The sequence below is a fragment of the Salvelinus fontinalis genome, chromosome 20, assembly GCF_029448725.1.
Source record: "Salvelinus fontinalis isolate EN_2023a chromosome 20, ASM2944872v1, whole genome shotgun sequence".
NCBI classification, from domain to species: domain Eukaryota; kingdom Metazoa; phylum Chordata; class Actinopteri; order Salmoniformes; family Salmonidae; genus Salvelinus; species Salvelinus fontinalis.
The window spans coordinates 18,798,164-18,825,235 of NC_074684.1; the positions used below are offsets into that span (position 1 = coordinate 18,798,164).

General features: G+C 46.4%; 1 protein-coding gene across 5 annotated transcripts in view; it reads left to right on the forward strand.

Annotated features, from left to right (window-relative positions):
• Positions 1 to 27,072, forward strand: part of hivep2a (HIVEP zinc finger 2a) — a 92,884-nt gene that overhangs the window by 16,727 nt on the left and 49,085 nt on the right. The window contains exon 4 of one of the 5 annotated variants that reach the window (XM_055872719.1): positions 19,005 to 19,197. The exons of the other annotated variants lie outside the window; for them this stretch is intronic. The gene's annotated coding sequence lies outside the window, so the exon portion shown is untranslated. The remainder of the gene's footprint in view (positions 1 to 19,004; positions 19,198 to 27,072) is intronic. 5 annotated transcript variants of the gene reach the window in all.

Below are 27,072 nucleotides of genomic sequence, written 5' to 3' on the forward strand. Positions count from 1 at the left end.
ACAAGTCTGGGCATTAATACTGAACCTGCACTTCAATGGAGATGTTATAGCTTGTATTCCCTTTCTATTCTATATCTAAATGGGTTGAATAGTGCCAGGGACAAATTGGGACAGTTGTGGCAATCATCACTTCCTCTGAACTAGTCACCTGCCTCCAGTGACGACAGTGCTGCTAGTGCTGCATCCCGCTCCTCTCTGAACAGACTGTGATTTTGGGCAGAGCAGAGAAGGTGTTGCCATTGCAGACGCATGCACGCACACCCCACAACACACACACTCTCACATCTTATTTAGGTGGGCTGAGGAAGGGAAGTGTGAGCTGGCTCTGTGTCAGGTCTCTAGTGCTCCCAGCAGCCCACGCTGCGTATGGTTAGCAACCTGGCAGTGCCAACACCCTGCTCTACACACCACCTCCTCTACCCTCCTGTCTCCTCCTCTCCCCTCCTTTCTCCTCCTCTACCCTCCTGTCTCCTCCTCTCCCCCCCTGTCTTCTCCTCTCCCCTCCTGTCTTCTCTTCTCCCCTCCTGTCTTCTCCTCTCCCCTCCTGTCTTCTCCTCTCTCCTCCTGTCTTCTCCTCTCTCCTCCTGTCTTCTCCTCTCTCCTCCTGTCTTCTCCTCTCTCCTCCTGTCTTCTCCTCTCTCCTCCTGTCTTCTCCCCTCCCCTCCTGTCTTCTCCCCTCCTGTCTTCTCCTCTCCCCTCCTGTCTTCTCCTCTCCCCTCCTGTCTTCGCCCCTCCCCTCCTGTCTTCTCCTCTCCCCTCCTGCCTTCTCCTCTCCCCTCCTGCCTTCTCCTCTCCCCTCCTGTCTTCCACCCTCCTGTCTTCTCCTCTCTCCTCCTGTCTTCTCCTCCTCTCACCTGTCTTCCCTTCTCCCCTCCTGTCCTCTCCACTCCCCTCCTGTCTTCTCCTCTCCAGTCTGGATAAATCAGAAAATAAGCACAGGTATGGAGGGAAGAAAGATAATATTTGTGGAATTCCCTAAATCTTTTTGTTTTACCACCACTCATTCTGAGCACGTGTCAAATAAAACATAGTGTTGCAAATGCAGAATCACTCAATCTACACCCATGTGCGAGAACACGCACCCACACACACCCTACAACGTGGCCACAGCGAGCAGGTTGTGTGTCTGCGATTTCCAATGAAAGTAGCGTATGTAGTTACTAGTCGTGTAGGGACTGTGTAGGGGCTGTGTAGGGACTGTGTAGGGGCTGTGTCTTGGCAGGCAGGTATGCACCGGTAGCTAAGCAAGAAGTTTCTCTTTTATCTGATTTCTGTCAGTTTGCTCATCCCATCTGGCAGTTAGCAGACCCACAGAAGCTGACGTTGTTACTCAACTCTTTAGCATCTAGTTTAAGCATTCTGCCTGACTGAAGACTCCAGCCTGCAGTTGTATCTTCCGTGCTGTGGCATGCTACACACTTCCTGCCAAGGTAAAGGCTCTGTCTGTAATTCAAACACAATGCCAAATGATGGGAGGTGCACTACTGAGGAGTAACATGTCTTACAGTACAGTGCCCGGGCTCGTGTGCACGACTAGGAAGAATGCCCTTCATTTCTCTGCTGTGCTCCTCCATCCTCAGTTTAGCCCTCTGCTCTCCATAGAATTACTATCAAAGTCAACAGACAGGGAACTAGTCCGTTCATCCCCTGGAGTACCTGTGTCTGTAGAGAATGACTTGGTGTTGAGACAGAGAGAGGTGGGGAACACAACTCAATCAGGAGTAATTGAGGTCACAATGAGCCCTGAGTATCCATGGCTACTGGGTAGCATAGTGCTGGAGAGATGCTGTAATACTGAACGTATGAGCAGTCCCATGGAATTTACTTACTGCCTTCCAGTTGGGAAATAAGTGCATACAGTATATTGGTGTACTATACAGTATGAACAAGGCCCATGTATTATTTACTAAAATAATAATGCTCTATTTTTATTGGCATTTGAAATATTGCAAAGTAAAAAATACTGTAAAAAGATTATGCAGAGAGAGTTTGAAAATGAACAATGTTTTACAGTGTGTCACATCTAGAGGAGTGCATACATATTATTTGGTTGTAAAAGGGAGTCCCTGTAGTTTTATTTTATAGCTAAGGTGTCTGATGTGCCACTGTAGGGAAAACAATCATTTAAGTGTTTTTTCCATACCGAGCAGACACCCAAAAAGCTGCTCTGGCAAGTTTGTTGGATGTATAAATATTGAAGCAGCTAATTCCGATGCTAATAGAGACTGTATTCCTGTAAAAGGTTGCCACATTTATTCTCTGGCTTTTTATTAGGAGAAAATATATTTATTTTTGCTGGGACTGCCTGTCTGCTGTTGAGCTACAGCCAGGCTGTGGAGACCTTGTTGAAGATAGGGCTGAGAGAGGGAGGGCTGAGAGTGGGGCCGGATGCTTGCCCATCTGCCAGGTGAATTGAACAGTGTTTAAATGTCGTTGTTCAGCGACAGCCCAAGAGAAGGATCTAGCCGGAGGCATGTGTTCTTCAGCCTTCTTTAGTACTCCTCACAGATGCCTGTTTTCCCTAGACGCTCCCCCTCTCTCTTTCTGCCTGCTCTTATCTCCAAACAAACCGCTCCGTGTTCCTCTCAGAATAATGTTTCCGCTCTGTATGCTCCCACACCTGACACCTCCTTCATTTCTCCAATGGAAATGAAAACAGTGGTGAGTGTGTTGGTGGCCTTGTGGGGTGATTAACGTCTATACTAGCCTTGAGTATGAGGCTGATACCACTATGTGTCTCTACTGTATCGGTGACTAACTGTTGGAGTTGAAGATGTTATGTTAGTGTTGAACTTATTAGGTTACACCAGTTAACCAGCAGAGGAGGAAGGAAGGGAGGATCCGCTCCAGGATACTGGTGAGGGAACCAGTTTGGCTGTCTGGCTGGTGTTACCCATGTGGTTCGTTGCTAGCAGAGGACTCTAGCAATGTTCGTGATCTCAATAAACACACAGCTGATCTGAGGAAGGCCCAGCAGCAGGCAGGGAGGCCAGGGAGGCAGATTGATTTCCTTTGCTAGGACAGACCTGGGACAGATCTGGGCTCTCCGCTGATGAAACCTGGGTCTGCCCGTTCTGTTGGACTGGGGACCTACTAGCTCCCTCCCCCTCCTCCTCCAGTCTTACTGACAGAAACCTTCCAGGGGGGCTGTTTTTCTCGGTTTTCACTATTGGCACACAAGATAGGGAGAAAGAGAGATGGGTGTGACTGTGTGTGCAAATTGACAATTATTGGAAGGGCTGCACAGGGCTGAAAGTGTGTTGGTACTAATTATGTGACCTCATGGATGCTGCTCTCTGTTTGACTCCACTGTGTGGAGCTGACTGGGGTGTCAATGTCTCCTCTCCTCCTCTCTCCCCCTCCTGACAGGTCTTTGTTTCACTCCCACCGCATCGCCACTCTCACTCTGACTGATGTCATATGGGCTTTTTAGCGAACCAAGCACCACCCCCCCCTGCCGTCTCTCCCCTGCTTTCAAGCCACTTGGTTGCGTTAGCTCCGGAGCCTCCCACTGGTTCCCAGCCTCCTGTTTCTCAGATGGGCTCAGGGAAGGACCTAAAATTAGCAGCTCCCCATGCTCTGTTTTGCTTTGCGCAGATCGCTTAATTAGCTGTAGAACACAGCATGGATGAGCCCAGACTTGGCCCATGGATGCATTATATAAGGGTTATATAATTTGATGCATATTTTATGCTGAATATTGCGGCGAGAGTGCTGCTTTATGGTGGTGCCCCGCTCGTAGACCTGCGCTGTCGAGTCAGATAGGAGGCAAAAGGTCAGCTTTGCTTCCAGAGTTTGACAGGGAGAGGAGAAGTTACTTTACCTGGGGCCATTTACAGAGGCAGCGTCTCAGACTGAGGTGCTAATAGTGTCTACTGCAGTATTCTCTACAGGCAGTATGTTTTGGGTGCTATTGATACATTGTATACATGGAGGATGATTGCAGTATATGTAATCCTCCTGCAGTAAAGATGATGGAAAAAATAAGGTTCCCATATTGGAATGTTGTCACCTATTATTTCCAATGTACTGTATCTATTTGTAGCGCCACCCTTTCTTTGAGGAGTCGCAAATTCATTTGTGACCCTCCTTATCCATCTTCATTATCTAGAATACATTCATATACCTACTAAATTCACAAGGAGAAATAGGTTTTGTAGTATTGTGGACCTCCGCTGTGAATAAGCTACGTTATGTTGGAGAAGCTCTCTTCTAGCTAACGTACAGACACATTACCAGAGGCTCTAGATGTTCTGTCTTCTAGCTAACGTACAGACACATTACCAGAGGCTCTAGATGTTCCGTCTTCTAGCTAACCTACAGACACATCACCAGAGGCTCTAGATGTTCCGTCTTCTAGCTAACCTAGAGACACATTACCAGAGGCTCTAGATGTTCTGTCTTCTAGCTAAGCTACAGACACATTACCAGAGGCTCTAGATGTTCTGTCTTCTAGCTAACCTACAGACACATTACCAGAGGCTCTAGATGTTCCGTCTTCTAGCTAACCTACAGACACATTACCAGAGGCTCTAGATGTTCCGTCTTCTAGCTAACCTACAGACACATTACCAGAGGCTCTAGATGTTCCGTCTTCTAGCTAACCTACAGACACATTACCAGAGGCTCTAGATGTTCCGTCTTCTAGCTAACCTACAGACACATTACCAGAGGCTCTAGATGTTCCGTCTTCTAGCTAACCTACAGACACATTACCAGAGGCTCTAGATGTTCCGTGCACAGGCCTGTGTTTGTTTTTCTTCGTTGAAATGAAGAAAATGATTTGATTTGTTTATTTATAAATCATGTCTTACCATGGTGATATGTGTTATTATTTTACCATCTGCAATGTTTTTTTTCATTACAGTTGATGGGATGACCCTGGCGATACAATAGCTCCTTCAACAATGCGATGGCATCCATTTAGCACGACAATGTTGTAAATAGTCACACACCATTCTTTATGCTGGCTAGGATTACACACACTCTACTGCTGTGTAGGAATTGGCAATATACACAGATCAAATCACAACATCACCAGTCACAGATATCTGCTCCCATGGTTTAATAGAACCCTATAAATCTCCCATTATGGGTATTGTTGTTTGTGAGCCAGGATAAGATCACAAACCTTGTTGATTTGTCTGAGAAATTCCTAAATAAATGAGTGAGTCATGTTACTTCCCGAAACAAGACATTTTTACAACCGGGTCTACGGGCCCGGTGCCTGCCTTGGCAGTGCATAGTGAGCGGGGAAAAGCAGGCAGGTCCTCATTAGGAGTGTGTGGGAAAAGTAAGGGAAAGGGATCACATCCAGGATCGACGGGTCATTTTGTTCTTCCTCAGTCAGGATTAGGTTAGTTCTCTCAAGTCATTTTCCTGGGGATTTATCCTTGAGGTGACATTGGGGCCAAACACTTTCCTCCGGTCAATGTCATTGATGTTGATCAGCTTGTTGGATGGATGTAGAGACAAAGAGGAACGTGTGGGCTGGAGGTTGATGCCATGTATTGGGATTCCATTACCAGACCAGTTAGATACAGTATGTTGTAGCTCAACTCATTGACTGTGTCTGCTTTATTCAGCGTGGCACTCCATTTATGTTAGCTAACAGCTCTGTTTACACATCCATCAGACAGCCGTGGGATCAATCACTGGGCTGGGAGCTAATTGTTTCATTCAGTGTATTACAATTGACCTGCTTGGTCACATTGGTCCTGCAGTATTGACATTTCTGATGGTGGGTCATGCTCTTCAGTCATCAAGTATTTATGCTCCAATAGGATGTGTGTTGAGAGAATTCACAGCATTACATGTGTGCATCGAATATAGTGTGTGTAGTGTGCCAGCCAGCGGTTTCCCTCTAGGTTACAGAGAGCTGGTAGTGGGACTCAGGTGGTATGCTATTTCCCTTCCCAATATGCTCCCCTAGACACAACTACGACAAAACAACCAACAAAAACGGGTCACATCTCCTGCTGTTCTGTTGCACGCTGGATCTATACATAGTCAATGGTAGATTTCGAGGGGACTACTATGGTAGATACACCTTTAGCTCATCTCTTGGCAGTTGTACTGTAGATTACTTTATCACTGACCTCAACCCACAGTCTGTAAGTGTACATTTAGCAGTAGGAAGCCAGAACAGTATATTTGACCTATCAGCTAACATATCAAGCAGAAACCCTAAGAAAATGAACAGCAATGAGAAATGGTTTAGCTTACGCCTAAAACAATACAGAAATACACTAAGAAAAAACAAGGAACAGCATGCAAGAAAACAGCTCAATGTGATTGAAGAATCCGTAGAATCAAATCACTTCTATCCAGAAATGGAGGTGTGGATAAAGCACTTCTCCATTCTTTTGGCTGTATAACAAAGAACCAAGACCAAAAACATATACATGATAATGTACTTCACTTAGAATCAGCTATCACCAGAAGCCATTAGATTCACCAATTACATTGGATGAGCTACAGGACAAAGAACAAACCATCCAACCCAAAAAGGCCTGTGGTGTTGATGGAATACTAAACAAAATGATACAGACCACAAATTAAAATAGGCTATTCTTAAATCTTCAACATTATCCTCAGCTCTGACATCTTCCCCAATATTTGGAACCAAGGTCTGGTCACCTCAATCAACAATAGTTTAGGCAAATTGGACCTTAATAATTACCGCAGAATCTGCGTCATCAGTAATCTCTGGAAAATCCTCTGCAGTATCATCAACAGCAGAGTCCAACATTGATTTCCTCAGTGAAAACAATGTCCTGAGCAAATGTCAAGTTGACTCCTTCCTAAAATACTGTACAACAGACCACGTATACACCATGCACACCCTTATTGACAAACAAACAAACCAAAACAAAAGTGAAGTCTTCTCATGCTTTGTTGATAAAAAATGCTTTACTCAGTTTACATTTTAGTAGACTCTCTTATCCAGAGTGACTTACAGTAGACTGCAAACATTTTCATACTTTTTTTCCCTTCTTCATACTGGACCCCCTTGGGAATTGAACCAACAACCCTGGTATTGCAAGTGCCATGCGCTACCAACTGAGACACATGGGGCCACTTTGGCATTAGGGTCTGCTAAACAAATGGTTGTAAATTGGCAATAAACACACACTTTCCTCAGGGCCGTGGGGTGCGACAGGGATGCAGCATGAGCCCCACCATCTTCAACATACTGTATATCAATGAGTTGGCGAGGGCACTAGAACAGTCTGCAGGACCCGGCCTCACCCTGCTGGACTCGGAACTCAAACGTCTACTGTTTGCAGATGATCTGGTTCTTCTGTCCCCAACCAAAGAGGACCTACAGCAGCACCTAGATCTTCTGCACAGATTCTGTCAGACCTGGGACCTGTTGGTGACTCTCAGTAAGCCAAAAATAATGGTGTTCCAAAAAAGGCCCAGTTGCCAGGACAACGAATACAAATCATATTTAGACACCGTTGCCCTAGAGCATACCAATAATTATACCTACCTCTGGCAAAACATCAACACCACAGGTAACTTCCACAAAGCTGTGAACGATCTAGATAGAAGGCAAGAAGGGCCTTCTATGCCTTCAAAAGGAACAGAAAACTCAACATCCCAATTAGCATCTGGCTCAGTCAGTTATAGAACCCATTGCTCTCTGTGATTGTGAGGTCTGGGCTCCACTCACCAACCAATAATTCACTAAATGGGACAAACACCCAATGGAGACTCTGGATGCAGAATTCTGCAAATACGTAAAACCCCAAACGATGCATGCAGAGCAAAATTAGGACTATACCCGCTAGTTATCAAAATCCAGAAAAGAACTGTTCAATTTTACAACCACCTAAAAGGAAATGATGCCCACACATTCCACCACAAAGCCCTCACCTACAGAGATTAATCTAGAAAAGAGTCCCCTCAGCCAGCTGGTTCTGGGACTCTGTTTACAAACACAAACAGACCACACAGAGCCCCAGGACAGCAACACAATTAGATCCAAACAAATTATGAGAACGCAAAAAGAGAACTATTTGACACACTGTAAAGAATCAACCAGAAAACAAAGCAATTTGGAATGCTATCTGGAATCAATAGATTAGACACGTGTCCACTGTCCACAGTGGAAACAGAGCTGCACTTTCTCTCTCTCTCAAGAGGTGGGTGGGTGGGAGAGAGAGAGAGAGAGAGAGAGAGAGAGAGAGAGAGAGAGAGAGAGAGAGAGAGAGAGAGATGCTAGGAGTATAGTAACGTCCATGGGGAGAGAGATGCGAGGAGTATAGTAACGTCCATGGAGAGAGAGATGCAAGGAGTATAGTAACGTCCTCTTCATCGGAAGAGGAAGAGTATTGAGGGAACCAAGGCGCAGCGTAAAGAACAGACATATTTATTTAACAAAGACACGAACTTGTATAAACTAACAAAACAACAAAACGGTGTAGACAGACCTATACGACGAACTCACATAAAACAAGAAGAACGCACGAATAGGACAATTAGACTACACAAACCAAACAAACCGTAACAGTCCCGTATGGTGCAAACAATTACACAGACACGGAAGACAATCACCCACAACGAACACTGTGACAACGCCTACCTAAATATGACTCTTAATTAGAGGAACGCCAAACACCTGCCTCTAATTAAGAGCCATACCAGGCAACCCAAAACCAACACAGAAACAGAAAACATAGAATGCCCACCCAACCTCACGTCCTGACCAACTAACACACATAACAAACTAACAGAAATAGGTCAGGAACGTGACATGGGGAGAGAGATGCAAGGAGTATAGTAACGTCCATGGAGAGAGAGATGCTAGGAGTATAGTAACGTCCATGGGGAGAGAGATGCTAGGAGTATAGTAACGTCCATGGGGAGAGAGATGCTAGGAGTATAGTAACGTCCATGGAGAGAGAGATGCGAGGAGTATAGTAACGTCCATGGAGAGAGAGATGCGAGGAGTATAGTAACCTCCATGGAGAGAGAGATGCAAGGAGTATAGTAACGTCCATGGGGAGAGAGATGCTAGGAGTATAGTAACGTCCATGGGGAGAGAGATGCTAGGAGTATAGTAACGTCCATGGAGAGAGAGATGCGAGGAGTATAGTAACGTCCATGGAGAGAGAGATGCTAGGAGTATAGTAACGTCCATGGAGAGAGAGATGCTAGGAGTATAGTAACGTCCATGGAGAGAGAGATGCTAGGAGTATAGTAACGTCCATGGAGAGAGAGATGCTAGGAGTATAGTAACGTCCATGGGGAGAGAGAGAGATGCAAGGAGTATAGTAACGTCCATGGGGAGAGAGATGCGAGGAGTATAGTAACCTCCATGGAGAGAGAGATGCTAGGAGTATAGTAACGTCCATGGAGAGAGAGATGCGAGGAGTATAGTAACCTCCATGGAGAGAGAGATGCTAGGAGTATAGTAACGTCCATGGAGAGAGAGATGCTAGGAATATAGTAACCTCCATGGAGAGAGAGATGCGAGGAGTATAGTAACGTCCATGGAGAGAGAGATGCGAGGAGTATAGTAACCTCCATGGAGAGAGAGATGCTAGGAGTATAGTAACGTCCATGGGGAGAGAGATGCGAGGAGTATAGTAACGTCCATGGAGAGAGAGATGCAAGGAGTATAGTAACGTCCTCTTCATCGGAAGAGGAAGAGTATTGAGGGAACCAAGGCGCAGCGTAAAGAACAGACATATTTATTTAACAAAGACACGAACTTGTATAAACTAACAAAACAACAAAACGGTGTAGACAGACCTATACGACGAACTCACATAAAACAAGAAGAACGCACGAATAGGACAATTAGACTACACAAACCAAACAAACCGTAACAGTCCCGTATGGTGCAAACAATTACACAGACACGGAAGACAATCACCCACAACGAACACTGTGACAACGCCTACCTAAATATGACTCTTAATTAGAGGAACGCCAAACACCTGCCTCTAATTAAGAGCCATACCAGGCAACCCAAAACCAACACAGAAACAGAAAACATAGAATGCCCACCCAACCTCACGTCCTGACCAACTAACACACATAACAAACTAACAGAAATAGGTCAGGAACGTGACATGGGGAGAGAGATGCAAGGAGTATAGTAACGTCCATGGAGAGAGAGATGCTAGGAGTATAGTAACATCCATGGGGAGAGAGATGCTAGGAGTATAGTAACGTCCATGGGGAGAGAGATGCTAGGAGTATAGTAACGTCCATGGAGAGAGAGATGCGAGGAGTATAGTAACGTCCATGGAGAGAGAGATGCGAGGAGTATAGTAACCTCCATGGAGAGAGAGATGCAAGGAGTATAGTAACGTCCATGGGGAGAGAGATGCTAGGAGTATAGTAACGTCCATGGGGAGAGAGATGCTAGGAGTATAGTAACGTCCATGGAGAGAGAGATGCGAGGAGTATAGTAACGTCCATGGAGAGAGAGATGCTAGGAGTATAGTAACGTCCATGGAGAGAGAGATGCTAGGAGTATAGTAACGTCCATGGAGAGAGAGATGCTAGGAGTATAGTAACGTCCATGGAGAGAGAGATGCTAGGAGTATAGTAACGTCCATGGGGAGAGAGAGAGATGCAAGGAGTATAGTAACGTCCATGGGGAGAGAGATGCTAGGAGTATAGTAACGTCCATGGGGAGAGAGAGAGATGCAAGGAGTATAGTAACGTCCATGGAGAGAGAGATGCGAGGAGTATAGTAACGTCCATGGAGAGAGAGATGCTAGGAGTATAGTAACGTCCATGGGGAGAGAGATGCTAGGAGTATAGTAACGTCCATGGGGAGAGAGAGAGATGCAAGGAGTATAGTAACGTCCATGGGGAGAGAGATGCTAGGAGTATAGTAACGTCCATGGAGAGAGAGATGCGAGGAGTATAGTAACGTCCATGGAGAGAGAGATGCTAGGAGTATAGTAACGTCCATGGGGAGAGAGAGAGATGCAAGGAGTATAATAACGTCCATGGAGAGAGAGATGCTAGGAGTATAGTAACGTCCATGGAGAGAGAGATGCTAGGAGTATAGTAACGTCCATGGGGAGAGAGAGAGATGCAAGGAGTATAGTAACGTCCATGGAGAGAGAGATGCGAGGAGTATAGTAACGTCCATGGAGAGAGAGAGAGATGCAAGGAGTATAGTAACGTCCATGGGGAGAGAGAGAGATGCAAGGAGTATAGTAGCGTCCATGGGAAGAGAGAGAGATGCAAGGAGTATAGTAACGTCCATGGGGAGAGAGATGCTAGGAGTATAGTAACGTCCATGGGGAGAGAGAGAGATGCTAGGAGTATAGTAACGTCCATGGAGAGAGAGATGCGAGGAGTATAGTAACCTCCATGGAGAGAGAGATGCAAGGAGTATAGTAACGTCCATGGAGAGAGAGAGAGAGATGCAAGGAGTATAGTAACGTCCATGGAGAGAGAGATGCGAGGAGTATAGTAACGTCCATGGAGAGAGAGAGATGCGAGGAGTATAGTAACGTCCATGGAGAGAGAGAGAGAGATGCAAGGAGTATAGTAACGTCCATGGAGAGAGAGATGTGAGGAGTATAGTAACGTCCATGGAGAGAGAGATGCGAGGAGTATAGTAACGTCCATGGAGAGAGAGATGCGAGGAGTATAGTAACGTCCATGGAGAGAGAGATGCAAGGAGTATAGTAACGTCCATGGAGAGAGAGATGCAAGGAGTATAGTAACGTCCATGGAGAGAGAGATGCAAGGAGTATAGTAACGTCCATGGAGAGAGAGATGCGAGGAGTATAGTAACGTCCATGGAGAGAGAGACGCGAGGAGTATAGTAACGTCCATGGAGAGAGAGATGCAAGGAGTATAGTAACGTCCATGGAGAGAGAGAGAGAGATGCAAGGAGTATAGTAACGTCCATGGAGAGAGAGATGCGAGGAGTATAGTAACGTCCATGGAGAGAGAGATGCGAGGAGTATAGTAACGTCCACGGGGAGAGAGATGCGAGGAGTATAGTAACGTCCATGGAGAGAGAGATGCGAGGAGTATAGTAACGTCCATGGGGAGAGAGATGCGAGGAGTATAGTAACGTCCATGGAGAGAGAGATGCGAGGAGTATAGTAACGTCCATGGAGAGAGAGATGCGAGGAGTATAGTAACCTCCATGGAGAGAGAGATGCGAGGAGTATAGTAACGTCCATGGAGAGAGAGATGCGAGGAGTATAGTAACCTCCATGGAGAGAGAGATGCTAGGAGTATAGTAACGTCCATGGAGAGAGAGATGCGAGGAGTATAGTAACCTCCATGGAGAGAGAGATGCTAGGAGTATAGTAACGTCCATGGAGAGAGAGATGCTAGGAGTATAGTAACCTCCATGGAGAGAGAGATGCGAGGAGTATAGTAACGTCCATGGAGAGAGAGATGCGAGGAGTATAGTAACCTCCATGGAGAGAGAGATGCTAGGAGTATAGTAACCTCCATGGAGAGAGAGATGCAAGGAGTATAGTAACCTCCATGGAGAGAGAGATGCTAGGAGTATAGTAACGTCCATGGAGAGAGAGATGCTAGGAGTATAGTAACGTCCATGGAGAGAGAGATGCGAGGAGTATAGTAACGTCCATGGAGAGAGAGATGCGAGGAGTATAGTAACCTCCATGGAGAGAGAGATGCTAGGAGTATAGTAACGTCCATGGAGAGAGAGATGCTAGGAGTATAGTAACGTCCATGGAGAGAGAGATGCTAGGAGTATAGTAACGTCCATGGAGAGAGAGATGCTAGGAGTATAGTAACGTCCATGGAGAGAGAGAGATGCGAGGAGTATAGTAACGTCCATGGAGAGAGAGATGCGAGGAGTATAGTAACCTCCATGGAGAGAGAGATGCTAGGAGTATAGTAACGTCCATGGAGAGAGAGATGCTAGGAGTATAGTAACGTCCATGGAGAGAGAGATGCGAGGAGTATAGTAACGTCCATGGAGAGAGAGATGCAAGGAGTATAGTAACGTCCATGGGGAGAGAGATGCTAGGAGTATAGTAATGTCCATGGAGAGAGAGATGCAAGGAGTATAGTAACGTCCATGGAGAGAGAGATGCAAGGAGTATAGTAACGTCCATGGGGAGAGAGATGCTAGGAGTATAGTAACGTCCATGGAGAGAGAGATGCAAGGAGTATAGTAACGTCCATGGAGAGAGAGATGCTAGGAGTATAGTAACGTCCATGGAGAGAGAGATGCGAGGAGTATAGTAACGTCCATGGGGAGAGAGATGCGAGGAGTATAGTAACGTCCATGGGGAGAGAGATGCTAGGAGTATAGTAACGTCCATGGAGAGAGAGATGCGAGGAGTATAGTAACGTCCATGGAGAGAGAGATGCGAGGAGTATAGTAACGTCCATGGGGAGAGAGATGCAAGGAGTATAGTAACGTCCATGGGGAGAGCGATGCTAGGAGTATAGTAACGTCCATGGGGAGAGAGAGAGAGATGCAAGGAGTATAGTAACGTCCATGGAGAGAGAGATGCAAGGAGTATAGTAACGTCCATGGGGAGAGCGATGCTAGGAGTATAGTAACGTCCATGCGGAGAGAGAGAGATGCAAGGAGTATAGTAACGTCCATGGGGAGAGAGAGAGAGATGCAAGGAGTATAGTAACGTCCATGGGGAGAGAGAGAGAGATGCAAGGAGTATAGTAACGTCCATGGGGCAGCCCATGATATTTTTAGCCTCAGCCAATCTGACAGCATGTCCTTCACTGCTCATCCACTAACAGCCGCTCAGTGTTACTCTACTCCCCAGCCAGGCCATAGAATCTAAATGACAGAGCATGCCCAGGCTATAAAGATGAATGGCATGTGTGCTTTAGCTTCATTTGGCGCTGTGGAAGGATCTGTTTTTAGAAAGCAAGAGGTAAGATTATCGTCTCAGTCATTTGCAATGAAAGATTGAGAGAAGTGTATTTTATGGGTAAATTGAGTGATTTATTTGAGAAATGTTCCTCTATAAATGTACTTCCCTCTAGAACATGCTTGCGTAGTTGTGGTGTACAGCATGGTGTATGAAGATGTAAAACACTTTGTGGGTTGTGTGGGGGCGTTTACTGGATATTCATGGGAGTCATTGACATGAATTTTGAATCAATTCTGTCAATATTCAAGATGCCACTTACCACCCTCTCAGAGCCTCCTACGCAGTTCCTGTGTGCATGCCACAAATAGCTACAAATTGGCTGCCATTAAAACCTGTTAAAACCCAGATTATGTTAATCGCCTGTAAAATTGAAAGGTGTGATGCAACCCAATTAATATCATGTTTGATGGACATTTTATCCAGCCATCTGTGATGGAGGATTTGGGCTGAGATTTTGTCTTTCGAGCAAATTAAAAAGTGGCGAAATATGTGCTGTCAAAGCAATTGACTTGATTATGAGGCCATAATGCTTTTTCAGGGCTATTGTTTGTCAGGGGAAAATATAATTTGTTAAATTAACTCCCATCCATGGTCTTTCACGAATCACGACAGTACATTTGATTTTGATTCAAGTCTGAAAAAAACAACTAATTTTCAGTGAGCCAGCCTGAACCCAGATACCTTCTGGTCATTTTGTTCTTGAGCGTGGCTCTTAGTGACTCACCTGCGCTCCCATGTGTTGTTGGTTGTAGAGGAGCTGAGGGCCACGGGGCCCCAGCAGGGGTGTTCTGTTTGGGAAGCCCCCGGTGCTCATTCCCAGCATCAGCCAGCTGATCTGACTCAGGGCCAAGTCTAAAATTGTTACTGCTTGTCTGGGTGATTGCCGTAAACTGACTGGAGAGAAAAAGGGCCATGGGAGAGTGGTGGAAGGGAGTGGGGGGGCTATCTGAGCTGGCCTGCCTGCCTGCTTTGCCTTACCGCTGGGGGTAACAGGTGCCACAGGCAACATGAGACCCGGTGGAATGACAGGGACTGAGAGAAGGGGTTCGGGGAGGGGGGGGGGGCGACGTTCCGAGAGGTTTTGCCCAGAAAGGGTTTCACCGTCGGAATCGGGAACAGCTGTGGGGTCGGCCCCTCAGCTGGCGGTGGAAAACACGCAGGCAGGCCTGTTGCGTAACTCCTAACTGGGTCCCTGATGGCTGGCTGAGAGCGAGTCACTGCCTCACACTCCAATGAGCAATTGTACCTCGGGTGCATGAGAGCGGGTTTGTTTTGGAGGGGCTGCTGAGCGAATGTTTTCATGATCGCTTGCTCTCATTCTATCAGGCTGCCTCACGCTCCCCCAGGGCCTACTAGGAAGACCCACCCCCTGGCCAGGGACAGTCAGGGGTCGCCAGGTCAAATATGACTTTGTCATGAAAAAGCTCTGGTCCTATTAGAGAGGCTGATGCTGCCAGGAACATGTGACACACTGTTTCTACTTCTCCCTTTGTCTCCCTGAATAGAAGGAAAGAAACGTGTAAAATTATATAAAATAGCGATAAAATGTGATGACCTCATTCGCTGTCTGGTTCGACTTAAAGGAGCACATTCATTATTTTGTCGCACCATAAAACACGGTTTAAAATGTAGTATGTTGTGGGTGTGTGCGCATTTGGGTATGTGTGTGTGTGTGTTGCGTGCTTTGCAGACTCCGCTCCCTGTGTGTTCCTCTGTCTCAGCTCCAGGGGGTGTATAAGTGAAACCCTCTGCACAGCCTTCAATAGAAAAATACAAAAAGGGTTTCCCCTCTCTATCTTCTCTGCTCCAGTTATCAAGGCAGTTTTTTCCCCTCTCTCTCAGTGTACATTAGGCACAGATATCAATATGTGTCTGATAAAAGTCCTGTGTGGCGCAGTTGGTAGAGCATGGTGCTTGCGAAGGCAGGGTTGGGGGTTCGATTCCCACGTGGGACTAGTACGAAGATGTGTGTACTCACTACTCACGCCCTGTGTAAGAGCATCTACTAAATTACTCAAATGTAACATCCTTAAATGAAGTATGATTCCAGGTCTCTGATGTTGCATTGGGATTCATTTCTCCTGAAGGCGATGGGTTTTAGAGGGATGCGGTGCCGTTGATGCCACCAGCTTTTGAAGTAACTGCATTTTATAGCGTACATTTAGGTTACATTTCTGTAGCTGTTTTTGTAGCCTTTTTAAAGGGTCCACTCCACTCAGAGTTTTGAGGCTAACCTTGCGCAGCCAAGGTCCTAGATGGCAAAGGTTGGAATCTTCCTAGCCAGTTTATAACACTGTTATAGAAACCCACAGGGCAAGGAATTGACCTGAGGTGCTGCAAACTATCTTCAGATGTATTCATAGACACGCATAGAATTCTCCACTTGAAGAACTCTACAAGGTCGTCTAGTCTGTTTTACTAGCTAGCTAAATGGTTTTCAAACGTGGATAGTGAGCGAGTTTGTGCCTCGACAGGATAAGCAGATTTGGTCACACGCAACATGTGCCGTTCAGCGTTTTATGCATAAATGAAGAGTTTATTTCCAAAACGCTATAACTATACATACATTTTTCACATTTGTGTTTTTTCTTCAGAAATGGGGTGGTGTACCTAATAAACTGACAACTGAGTGTATGTTTCTACTAGATCATTCTGTTGCTTGATATCCAGGGCATGTTATGTGTTTACATAAAGATGTGCAGAAGGGCCTACACTATATGATAGAGAACTGTCCTAGTTTTTATACTCTGCTACATTCAAAATATAAACATATGTTTCTCTCTGTTTATACCTAATGATGATATTCCACCTGTAAAAGGCAATGGGGAACTGTCTCTTTTAAGATGAAGTGTTGAGTGTGTTAAACACAGCTACCTGGTTTTCTCTCATAACATCTGTTGTGTGCTATAGTGTTATTCTCTTTCTGCTGCCTACCAGTGTGAATGCACATGCTAGTGTAGAAATAGCTAGGCATGTCGTTGTGAACTGTGTCTTTTCATCTTGTCTCACACATTGCATCAACTATACCTCCGCTTCCTGCTCAGCTCCTACTTAGAGCTGAACAGTGTGGATTATTGAGTTTAGTTCACAGCAGGTGTTGGTTACTTTGGATAGCCAATAGGTGGCTATGGTGTTAGGTCTCCCTGCTCTGGGACAGTCCTTTGTGTGTGTGTGTGTGTGTGTGTGTGTGTGTGTGTGTGTGTGTGTGTGTGTGTGTGTGTGTGTGTGTGTGTGTGTGTGTGTGTGTGTGTGTGTTAGGGTCAGCTATTCCCAGTTGTCTCCTGCCCGCAGCAGTTTCTGATTTCTCATAGGGAGTTCAACAGAGGTCAAATTATTGTTAGACTTGTAAATTGACGGGTGTTATTAACCAAAGTATCACCAGCATGGAACTGGTGTCTTGCTCGTGTTGGTCCACTCAAAACAACTGCCGTATGTGTTTGTTATCATCCGTCCACTGTTGAGGTGAATTCCTCTCCACACTGCCTGCGTTTTGACAATGTGTGGCCCTGAATGTATGCAATGCGGAGAATGTTATACGGTGGCTCTCAAACTAGCCGCACCACTGTCACTCATGACATACCTGAGGTTAATTCAGAAGCATAAACATGCATTAATATTCAACGCTGCAGAGAGGTTTGTGGCTGGAAGCTATTGCTCAGCAGGGCTTCTCTCTTTTCTTTCTCCCTTTCCCTCTTCCATCTCTCTCTGCTGCCCTGTCCCAGTGCTGCCCTGTCCCAGTGCTGCCCTGTCCCAATGCTGCCCTGTCCCAGTGCTGCCCTGTCCCAATGCTGCCCTGTCCCAGTGCTGCCCTGTCCCAGCGCTGCCCTGTCCCAATGCTGCCCTGTCCCAGTGCTGCCCTGTCCCAGTGCTGCCCTGTCCCAATGCTGCCCTGTCCCAGTGCTGCCCTGTCCCAATGCTGCCCTGTCCCAGTGCTGCCCTGTCCCAGCGCTGCCCTGTCCCAGTGCAGCCCTGTCCCAATGCAGCCCTGTCCCAATGCTGCCCTGTCCCAGTGCAGCCCTGTCCCAATGCAGCCCTGTCCCAATGCTGCCCTGTCCCAATGCTGCCCTGTCCCAGTGCTGCCCTGTCCCAATGCTGCCCTGTCCCAGTGCTGCCCTGTCCCAATGCAGCCCTGTCCCAATGCTGCCCTGTCCCACTGCTGCCCTGTCCCACTGCTGCCCTGTCCCACTGCTGCCCTGTCCCACTGCTGCCCTGTCCCAATGCTGCCCTGTCCCAATGCTGCCCTGTCCCAATGCTGCCCTGTCCCAGTGCTGCCCTGTCCCAATGCTGCCCTGTCCCAATGCAGCCCTGTCCCAATGCTGCCCTGTCCCAATGCTGCCCTGTCCCAATGTCACTCTTCATGGCCAATAACGCACTGAAGGAGTAACACAGGAGCGAATCATATCGTTGACCGGAGAGCAGGGGATTGGGCCGGAGAAAACACATCTCTGAGGCCATTTTTCACTATTAGCCTGGCAAGCTATTTATAGAGCTGGGGGGGAGGGGGAGGAGGAGGGGGGAGAGGGGGAGTCACAGGCGGCAGGGGAAGTGGGGCGGGAGGGGTAGAGGGAAGGAGGGAGAGTAGAGGGATACCATGTTATGGCTCGCTCTTTGACAGGACACACTCGCTTTTGGATAGGACAACCCCCGGGGGGTCAGAGGTGGTGTGTGTCCAGACTGTAGTGTGGTGTCGGCCGCCAGGCCAGCCTGATAAGGTTGTGCTGCTGTGTCATAACAACACAACACTTAGAGAGAGAAGCAGCCGGCAACAGCCCTGCTCCTGCCGCTCCACCCCATAACTGCTGTCTTTCACTTGACCCCTCTATTTGTGGTCATGTCTTGCTTAGGAAAATGTCAACTTACTTTGTAAAAAAAGACTGTGGAGCCAGCAAAGAGAGAGCAGGCAGGCAGGCAGGCAGGCAGGCAGGCAAGCAGGCAGGCAGGCAGGCGGAGAAGGAGAGAGAGACAGAGAGAGAGAGAGAATGAGCATGAGCGCTGCCTGCCTTCCTGCTCTGTGGGCCAGTGGAAGGTCCTCTAAATGTAGTCTGTTGTATAATCCCTCTGGGGGCCCTATTGCTATTTCTGATCCTGGATATGCGTCACAACTGACTGGGTATTTTCTCTGGTGACTAGCTTACATCAATAGGTCTCCTAGCAAGCATACGCTCTCACTACCAGTGAGTGGCTATTCTGATTGATGGGAGTTTGGCCCCGCTGTTTTGGCTTTCTATCGGTGACCCCGGAGAATGGACAGGAAGAGTTTCACCCCAGAGGATTGCTTTTGGTGACTGGAGATGTTGTGGGACTGGGGAGCTGATATACCCAGGTAAGTAGACATACCGTTTCTCCCTCTTCTTTTCTCTCTCTCTCTCTCTCTCTCTCTCTCTCTCTCTCTCTCTCTCTCTCTCTCTCTCTCTCTCTCTCTCTCTCTCTCTCTCTCTCTCTCTCTCTCTCTCTCTCTCTCTCTCTCTGGTGATGCTGCTGAGAAGTGATTCCCTTGTTGTCAGTGTGTTTGTAAACTGAATGGAGGATGACAGTGGCTGTTGGATCTCCACCGTAGACAGCCTTCTTCTCTGTGAGTTTTGGTACAAGCTGTCTGCTGTGTGTTGTCGTGGCGATACAGCAGTCACTGTGCGAGTGTATTTGTGTGTGTGACAGATGGGGCTGGTCTGGGCTGCAGGGGCTCTGTCTTCCGACGGCTTGTTTGCACAGCCCTGGCAGGTATTTAAAGAGACTGAGATAAGCGAGAAACTATGACATAACCTGACCTCGTCTTCGCTCCGCAGAGCACGTCCCTCCCTACTTCATCCTCCTGTTCTCTAGCTCTCCTCTCCAGTGGTGAGGCACTTGTTGTTTAGTCCATGAGGCAGCCTGAGGAGGGAGGAAGGGTAGCTGTAAAACACCCATTCACTTCCCCCCCGGCTCCGCGGACGAGCGTGGCACTGCGAAGCCTCCCACCTCCTCCATCCCCCAGCCGCTGCTGCCTGTTTTAATTCTCACCTGTTTTAAATCTCACCTGTTCTAAATATCACATAACAAATACGTTTTCCAGCCTAGCACCCCAAGCCACTGACTCCTAGCACCCCAAGCCACTGACTCCTAGCACCCCAAGCCACTGAATCCTAGCACCCCAAGCCACTGACTCCTAGCACCCCAAGCCACTGACTCCTAGCACCCCAAGCCACTGAATCCTAGCACCCCAAGCCACTGACTCCTAGCACCCCAAGCCACTGACTCCTAGCACCCCAAGCCACTGACTCCTAGCACCCCAAGCCACTGACTCCTAGCACCCCAAGCCACTGACTTCTAGCACCCCAAGCCACTGACTCCTAGCACCCCAAGCCACTGACTCCTAGCACCCCAAGCCACTGACTCGCTTGCGGGCCTGTCTGTCTGTCTCACTCTGTGTGTGTGTTATCATTATGGAATAACTTGTTATGTGAGGGAAGGTCCTGGTGATAAGGCAGGGAAACACCACACATACACACACCTCATGCACACACACACACACACACACACACACACACACACACACACACACACACACACACACACACACACACACACACACACACACACACACACACACACACACACACACACACACACACACACACACACACACACACACACACACGCATGCAAACACACACTATTTAAAAGTTGTTGTTTTCGGAAAAGCTTATCTTCTTGCCGCTCTGCATGCTTAATGACACACACCACCCCAACAACAACAACCCCAGACTCCATCATCTGGAGCCCAGGGGTGAGATTACCACAACCTTGAAATTAGCTTCTATGGCTGAGTCCTTTTTTTTATCAACCCTCCCTCCCTCCCTCCCTCCCTCCCTCCCTCCCTCCCTCCCTCCCTCCCTCCCTCCCTCCCTCCCTCTCCTCTCTCTCCCTTCTCTCCTCAGTCAGCCAGAGATTCCTCTTATGTGCTCTCTCTCTCTTGTCTTTTTCTCCCTCTGTCCGTCTTTCTGCGGAGAAAAGAACTGTAATACCCCTATCTGGCACCTGTGGAATGAGGACTCGTGCCTCTGCTAAGTGTGCTAAACTATTTTTCCATTCACTAATTCTCAGACGATTTATAATGTGTGTGTCGCCGCAGCTCGCAGTGCTTCAGCGGGTTTGGGGGGGGGACATTTTTGCACGGGCATGTCTCGAGGACACCCTCTCCCTCACTGTAGGCCCCCTGTCTGGTCTCCTACTGTCTCTCAACAGTGTGGAGATAACTTTTAAGAGACTCAACATCCTAATCCTAATACCAGGAAGTTGTGGAAGGGAAGTCTGGGCATGCTATTGCTGTGTATAGTCCTGTACGTCAGCATCCTGACAGGGCAGAGAGATGGAGCGGTGAGTACCACTCTACCACATTGTTATGGTGGGGTGATGGGGCATGTTGGTCATGTGTCTGTCTGTATAGTGTCCGTCTGTCTGTTTGTTTGTCTGTCGTTGGGGGCCAATCCAATTACCCACCCAAGTTGGATCCCATTAGCCCTCAAAGTGCTTGGGGTAATGTGATGCAGGGCTACATTAAACAGCCACCACTATGGTTACAGGGTTACAATGGAGCCACATTGGGAACAACCTGATATGGACCCTGCTTTATCAATTGCACTTTATCAGTTGCACTCTCTTGGCAGCGGGACAGGCCAGTAATTGTGTGCAGGTTTTGGTACTGCATTTGTTGCTGCTTGTTTTCTGTTTGCTATTATTTGATTACCCTCGAGCCTGTGTGTGTGTGTGTGTGTGTGTGTGTGTGTGTGTGTGTGTGTGTGTGTGTGTGTGTGTGTGTGTGTGTGTGTGTGTGTGTGTGTGTGTGTGTGTGTGTGTGTGTGTGTGTGTGTGTGTGTAATAAAGAATAATAAGGCATTTCACCCTGGCGCCCCAACAGTGTGAAGGGGGTCTCCTAACTAACTTTGTTTTTCCATCTATCTAACTCGGGGTTTGCTGCTTCCAGTCCTTTCTACAGTGAGTGAAACAGTCAGTCCCACTCCCTCCACTTTCCAATGGTCTACTGTGCAGAGTGGCCTCACTGCCAGCTGTTTTATTGCTAGTCGTTCGCTCCCACATCAATGACCTCCGCTGTGCATTATTTTACATTCAGTAGCCTATGTTCTCAATCTCAGTATTTTTTGGGGGACGTGGTCACCTCATGTACTTCACCCAGGTTTAGACTAGCCTGGTAGCAGATCAGTTTGTGCTTATTTCGTGCTCGTCTTTTGTATTCTGTGCCATGCAAAACGTGACCAGGTGTTGGTAACAGCACATAAATCAAATCAGATCTGGTGTAACAAAATGCCTGTGTTCCTAGCTCCAACAGTGCAGTAATACCTGACAATACAAAACAATACACACAAATCCACAAAATAAAAATGAATGAATGAATGAAGAAATATAGAGTATATACAGTTCTGTGACCACACTAGCAGCAAACACCAAGTACGTTAGATGGATAAAATAAAGTCTCCATTTTTCTGTCGTATCCACACCGCTATCTGGCTGGGTATACAGATCCCTCCCTGTCTCCACCTTCGGGCTTCAACCCCACCCCACTACTGTAGGAGAGAGGAACAGGGGCACATTAGGGAGGGCTGTCCTTGTGCAGTGTCCCGTCTCTGTCTGCTGTAGTGTAATATCCAGGTGGATGGGTTCAGTGTGTTAACCTGAGACGCGTGATCCTCAGTGACCTTGTCCAAGGAGCGTTCGTTCAGCTGTCTGATTCAGAGGAGGAAGTAAATCAACATGTCAGCACTTTATCACTGCTCTCCTTTCTCTCTCTCTCTCTCTCTCTCTCTCTCTCTCTCTCTCTCTCTCTGTCTCTCTCTCTCTTTTCTTCTCTTTCTGTCCCTCTCAAGTTCGCTCTCTCTCTCTCTCTGTCTCTCTCTCTCTTTTCTTCTCTTTCTGTCCCTCTCAAGTTCTCTCTCCCCTCTCTTCCTTGCCCCCCCCCCCCTCTCTCTCTCTCTCTCCGTCTCTCTCTCTCTGTCTCTCTCTCTCTCTTTCTCATCGTCTCTTTCTCTCTTGCTCTCTCTTTCCCCCTCCCCCCTCCCCCTGTCTCTCTCTCTTTCTCTCTTTCTCTCTTTCTCTCTTTCTCTCTCTCTGTCTCTCTCTCTCTCTCTCTCTCTCTCTCTCTCTCTCTCTCTTCGGAGTGCATGCTGGGAAGTGAGTCGTCAAGCAGGAGTGTTTGTGAGAGCGACTGGATTTCTTTTCATTCTATTGGGTTTTGGTATGTAAATATATATATATTGATTAGTTGGTTTAAAGATAATTGTTCTACTTATTAATTAACAAGTAGAGGGGTGGTGGGATAGTTTGAGGTTGTTTGTTTTCGCGAGGGCACAACCAGCTGGTTGAGGCTGGTTAAAATGTCCGCTCGTGAGAATTTGGAGTATGAAAAACTTAGTCGGCGCAATGGAATTAAGATTTTGGCAGAGGTTGGATGTTCAGTGGAAGAATGTGTTTTAGCGGTAGGTAGTATGATTGGGTATGATAGCATTAAATCAGCCTCAAGGATGAATAGCGCAGTAGTGGTATTCTTAGATTCTATTGGAAAAGTGAATACGATGGTGGAGAACGGTGTTGTTTTGAGGGAAACACAGACGAAGGTATTTCCACTTATGAATCCGGCTAAGAAGGTTATATTGTCTAACGTACCACCATTTGTTAGAGATGAAGTGTTGGAGAGAGAATTATCGCGTCATGGTCAAATTGTGTCTACAATAAAGAAAGTTCTTTTTGGATGCAAATCTCCGTTGCTGAAACATGTCGTGTCTCATAGAAGGCAAGTGTATATGATCTTAAAAAAGGACGTCGATGAACTGAATTTAGCGTTTAGTTTTAAGATTGATGGATTTGATTATGTGTTTTACGCTTCTACTGAATCAATGAAATGTTTTGGGTGTGGAAGAGAGGGGCATTTGGTGCGTAGTTGTCCTGAGAAGGAGCGCGCAGAGCCCGGTAGTAGTTATAGTGATGGTACAGATAATGCATTTACGCAAAGAGATGAAACTGCTAAAAGTACGGGGGAAGGAAGAAGGTGGGCAGATGTGGTTGGAAAAGGGGGAGAGGAAGGCAGTGTGGATACGGGGACAATTGTGGTGGATCAGAACAAGGAGGGAGGGGGAGCAGTCTGTGAGATTGCGACTGCCGTTGCTGAGGTGGTGTTGGAAAATGAAATTGGAGATAAAGAGGAAATTGAAATAACAGGAAAGGAAGAAGCTGTTTTTAAAGTACCGAGAAGTAAGAGAAAGAATGTAGGGGGGGGTGAAGGGTCTAATTCTAAGAGGAAGGTAGAGATTGATAAATTAGTTGAAGATGGGAAGGTTGGGGATTTGGGAGAGTTTTCCTCTGGGGAGGAGAGCGGGAGTGAGTCATCTGACGCGTCGCAACAAAATAGTGAGATAATTGGGGAGGAAGGAAGGTATGGAATTAAGAAGGTACGCCAATTTCTGAAGTTGACAAAAGGGAAGAAATATATGCAGGATTACAATATAATTGATTTTTTCCCTGAAAGTGAATTGTTTATTGAATCAGCAAAGTTTTTGATGTCAAAAATAACAGGGGGAGGTTTGACAAGCCCTGAAATTGCTAGACTTAAGAAGGTGGTCACGAGAGTGATAAGTGATGTAAATTCTAAAGAAAATGAAAGGGTTTAGTTGCAGTTTTAAACCTGTAAAGAGATGGGATATCTGTATTTTCCTCTGTATATTTTTTTCATTCATGAGCAGTTTTAAGATTTCTTCTTTAAACATAAATGGTGGAAGAGATGTTAAAAAAAGAGCGATAGTGTATGAGTTAATTAGGGGAAAGGGAAGTGACATAAATTTTCTACAAGAAACACATAGTAATTTGGAAAATGAAGTTATGTGGAAAAAGGAATGGGAGGGGACAGTGGTGTGTAGTCATAAAAATTCTAAAAGTGGGGGTGTGGCTATATTGTTCTCAAGGGGGTTTTTGCCTTTGTCTTATGAGGTTGAAGAGGTAGTTGAGGGGAGGTTATTAAAAGTTAGAGCAAGGTATGAAAACATCACTATGTGTCTGATAAATGTCTATGCCCCAGTGGTGGCAGTTGAGAGGGTATGTTTTTTAGAGACATTATCAAATACTATTGAGAAATGTAACAATGAAGATTATTTATTTATTGCTGGGGATTTTAACTGCACAGTCAGTGATTTAGATAGAAATCATCAAGAACCTCATATAGCCTCAAGGACCTTTTTAAAACGCCTCATTGTAACGCATGAATTGTGTGATATTTGGCGGAGACAAAATGGAGGCACAAGGCAGTACACCTGGGTGCATGTGAGAGAGAACATCATCTCTATGGCAAGGTTAGATAGGTTTTATTGTTTTGAGCATCAATCTCAGGTCTGTAAATCAAGTGTGATAACCCCAGTGGGATTTTCTGATCATTGTTTAATAACAGAGGTGGTGTTCATTAATAATGTAAAACCCAAAAGCGCATACTGGCATTTTAATATAACTTTATTGAGTGATGCTCACTTCAGGAAATGTTTTTGTTTTTTCTGGGAGAGGTGGAGGTCTCAAAAGGACAGTTTTATATCCATTCAACAGTGGTGGGATATAGGGAAAATCCAGATTCAACAATTTTGTAATCAATACACGAGGAATGTCACCAAGGATATCATCAGATCAATGAAAGCCCTAGAGTTTGAAATAGTGGAACTCATGACGTTGGTTGAGACCACAGGAGATTGGGGCCATACGCAGGCACTCAAGAAAAAAAAAGTTGAATTGGCAGATCTGCTGGGTATCAGAGCACAGGGGGCATTGGTGAGAAGTAAGTTTCAGGGAATATCTGAAATGGATGCCTCATCCAAATTTTTCTTTGGTTTAGAGAAAAAGAATGGACAAAGAAAAATTATTCATTGTCTCAAATCAGCTGTTGGACAAGAGCTCACTAGCCCTAGTGAAATTAGAAAGAGGGCAGTAGAGTTCTATGCTGAGCTCTACAAGTGTGAGTACAAAGAGGATAAAACAGTGACACAGAAGTTCCTTGATGGGCTCCCAAAGGTGGATGCAGAAGCTCAGGTTGAGCTTGAGCAACCATTGTCTTTGCAGGAGTTATACTCTGCATTAAAAGGCATGGAAAATGGAAGGGCACCAGGCTTTGATGGGCTTCCCGTTGACTTTTTTAAGTCTTTTTGGACTATGTTGGGAGAAGATTGGCTGGCAGTGATTAATGATAGTTTAACCGGAGGGTTACTACCATTAAGCTGCAGAAGGGCTGTCCTCACCCTACTGCCCAAAAAGGGAGACCCTAGGGAGGTGAAAAACTGGAGGCCGGTGGCTTTATTGTGCACTGATTATAAGATCCTGTCCAAGGCTTTGTCCAACAGGCTGAGGGAGGTGATGGGGCAAATCATACATACGGACCAGTCCTACTGTGTTCCTGGCAGGCAGATAGGGGATAACATTTCTCTGATTCGTGACTTTTTGGACATCTCTAGGGCTATTGGGGTGGATGCAGGTCTAATTTCAATTGATCAGGAAAAGGCATTTGACCGAGTTGAACATCAATATTTATGGCATACGCTTGAGGCGTTTGGGTTCAGATCTGGTTTTATTGACATGATAAAGGTGATATATGGTGACATTGAAAGTGTATTGAAAGTTAACGGTGGTTTGAGTGCTCCTTTTAAAGTGTGTAGAGGTATTAGGCAGGGATGTTCTTTATCAGGGATGCTGTATGCCATTGCTATAGAGCCACTACTAAATAGCATTAGAAGTCGCATTGAAGGGGTGTACCTTTCCAAGGATATTCCTCCTATTCGTCTTTCAGCCTATGCTGATGATGTAGTTGTTTTAGTGAAAAATCAAGCGGAGGTGGATAGTTTGAGTCTAATGGTTGATCGGTTTAGGGGAATATCCTCGGCAAAAGTAAATTGGGAAAAGAGTTGTGCATTACAGATTGGAGAATGGTCTGGAGGGATCATGGCTTTGCCAGGGGGATTGGAATGGTGTAAGGGAGGGTTTAAGTATCTTGGAGTGTACTTAGGAGATGAGGGGATTATGGAAAGAAATTGGATTGGGGTGGTTGAAATGGTGGAAGGGAGGATGAGGAGATGGCGTTGGTTGTTATCTCGAATGTCATATAGGGGGAGAACTATTATAGTTAACAATGTGATTGCCTCTGCATTATGGCATCGGTTGGCAGTTTTAGAACCACCTTCTGGTC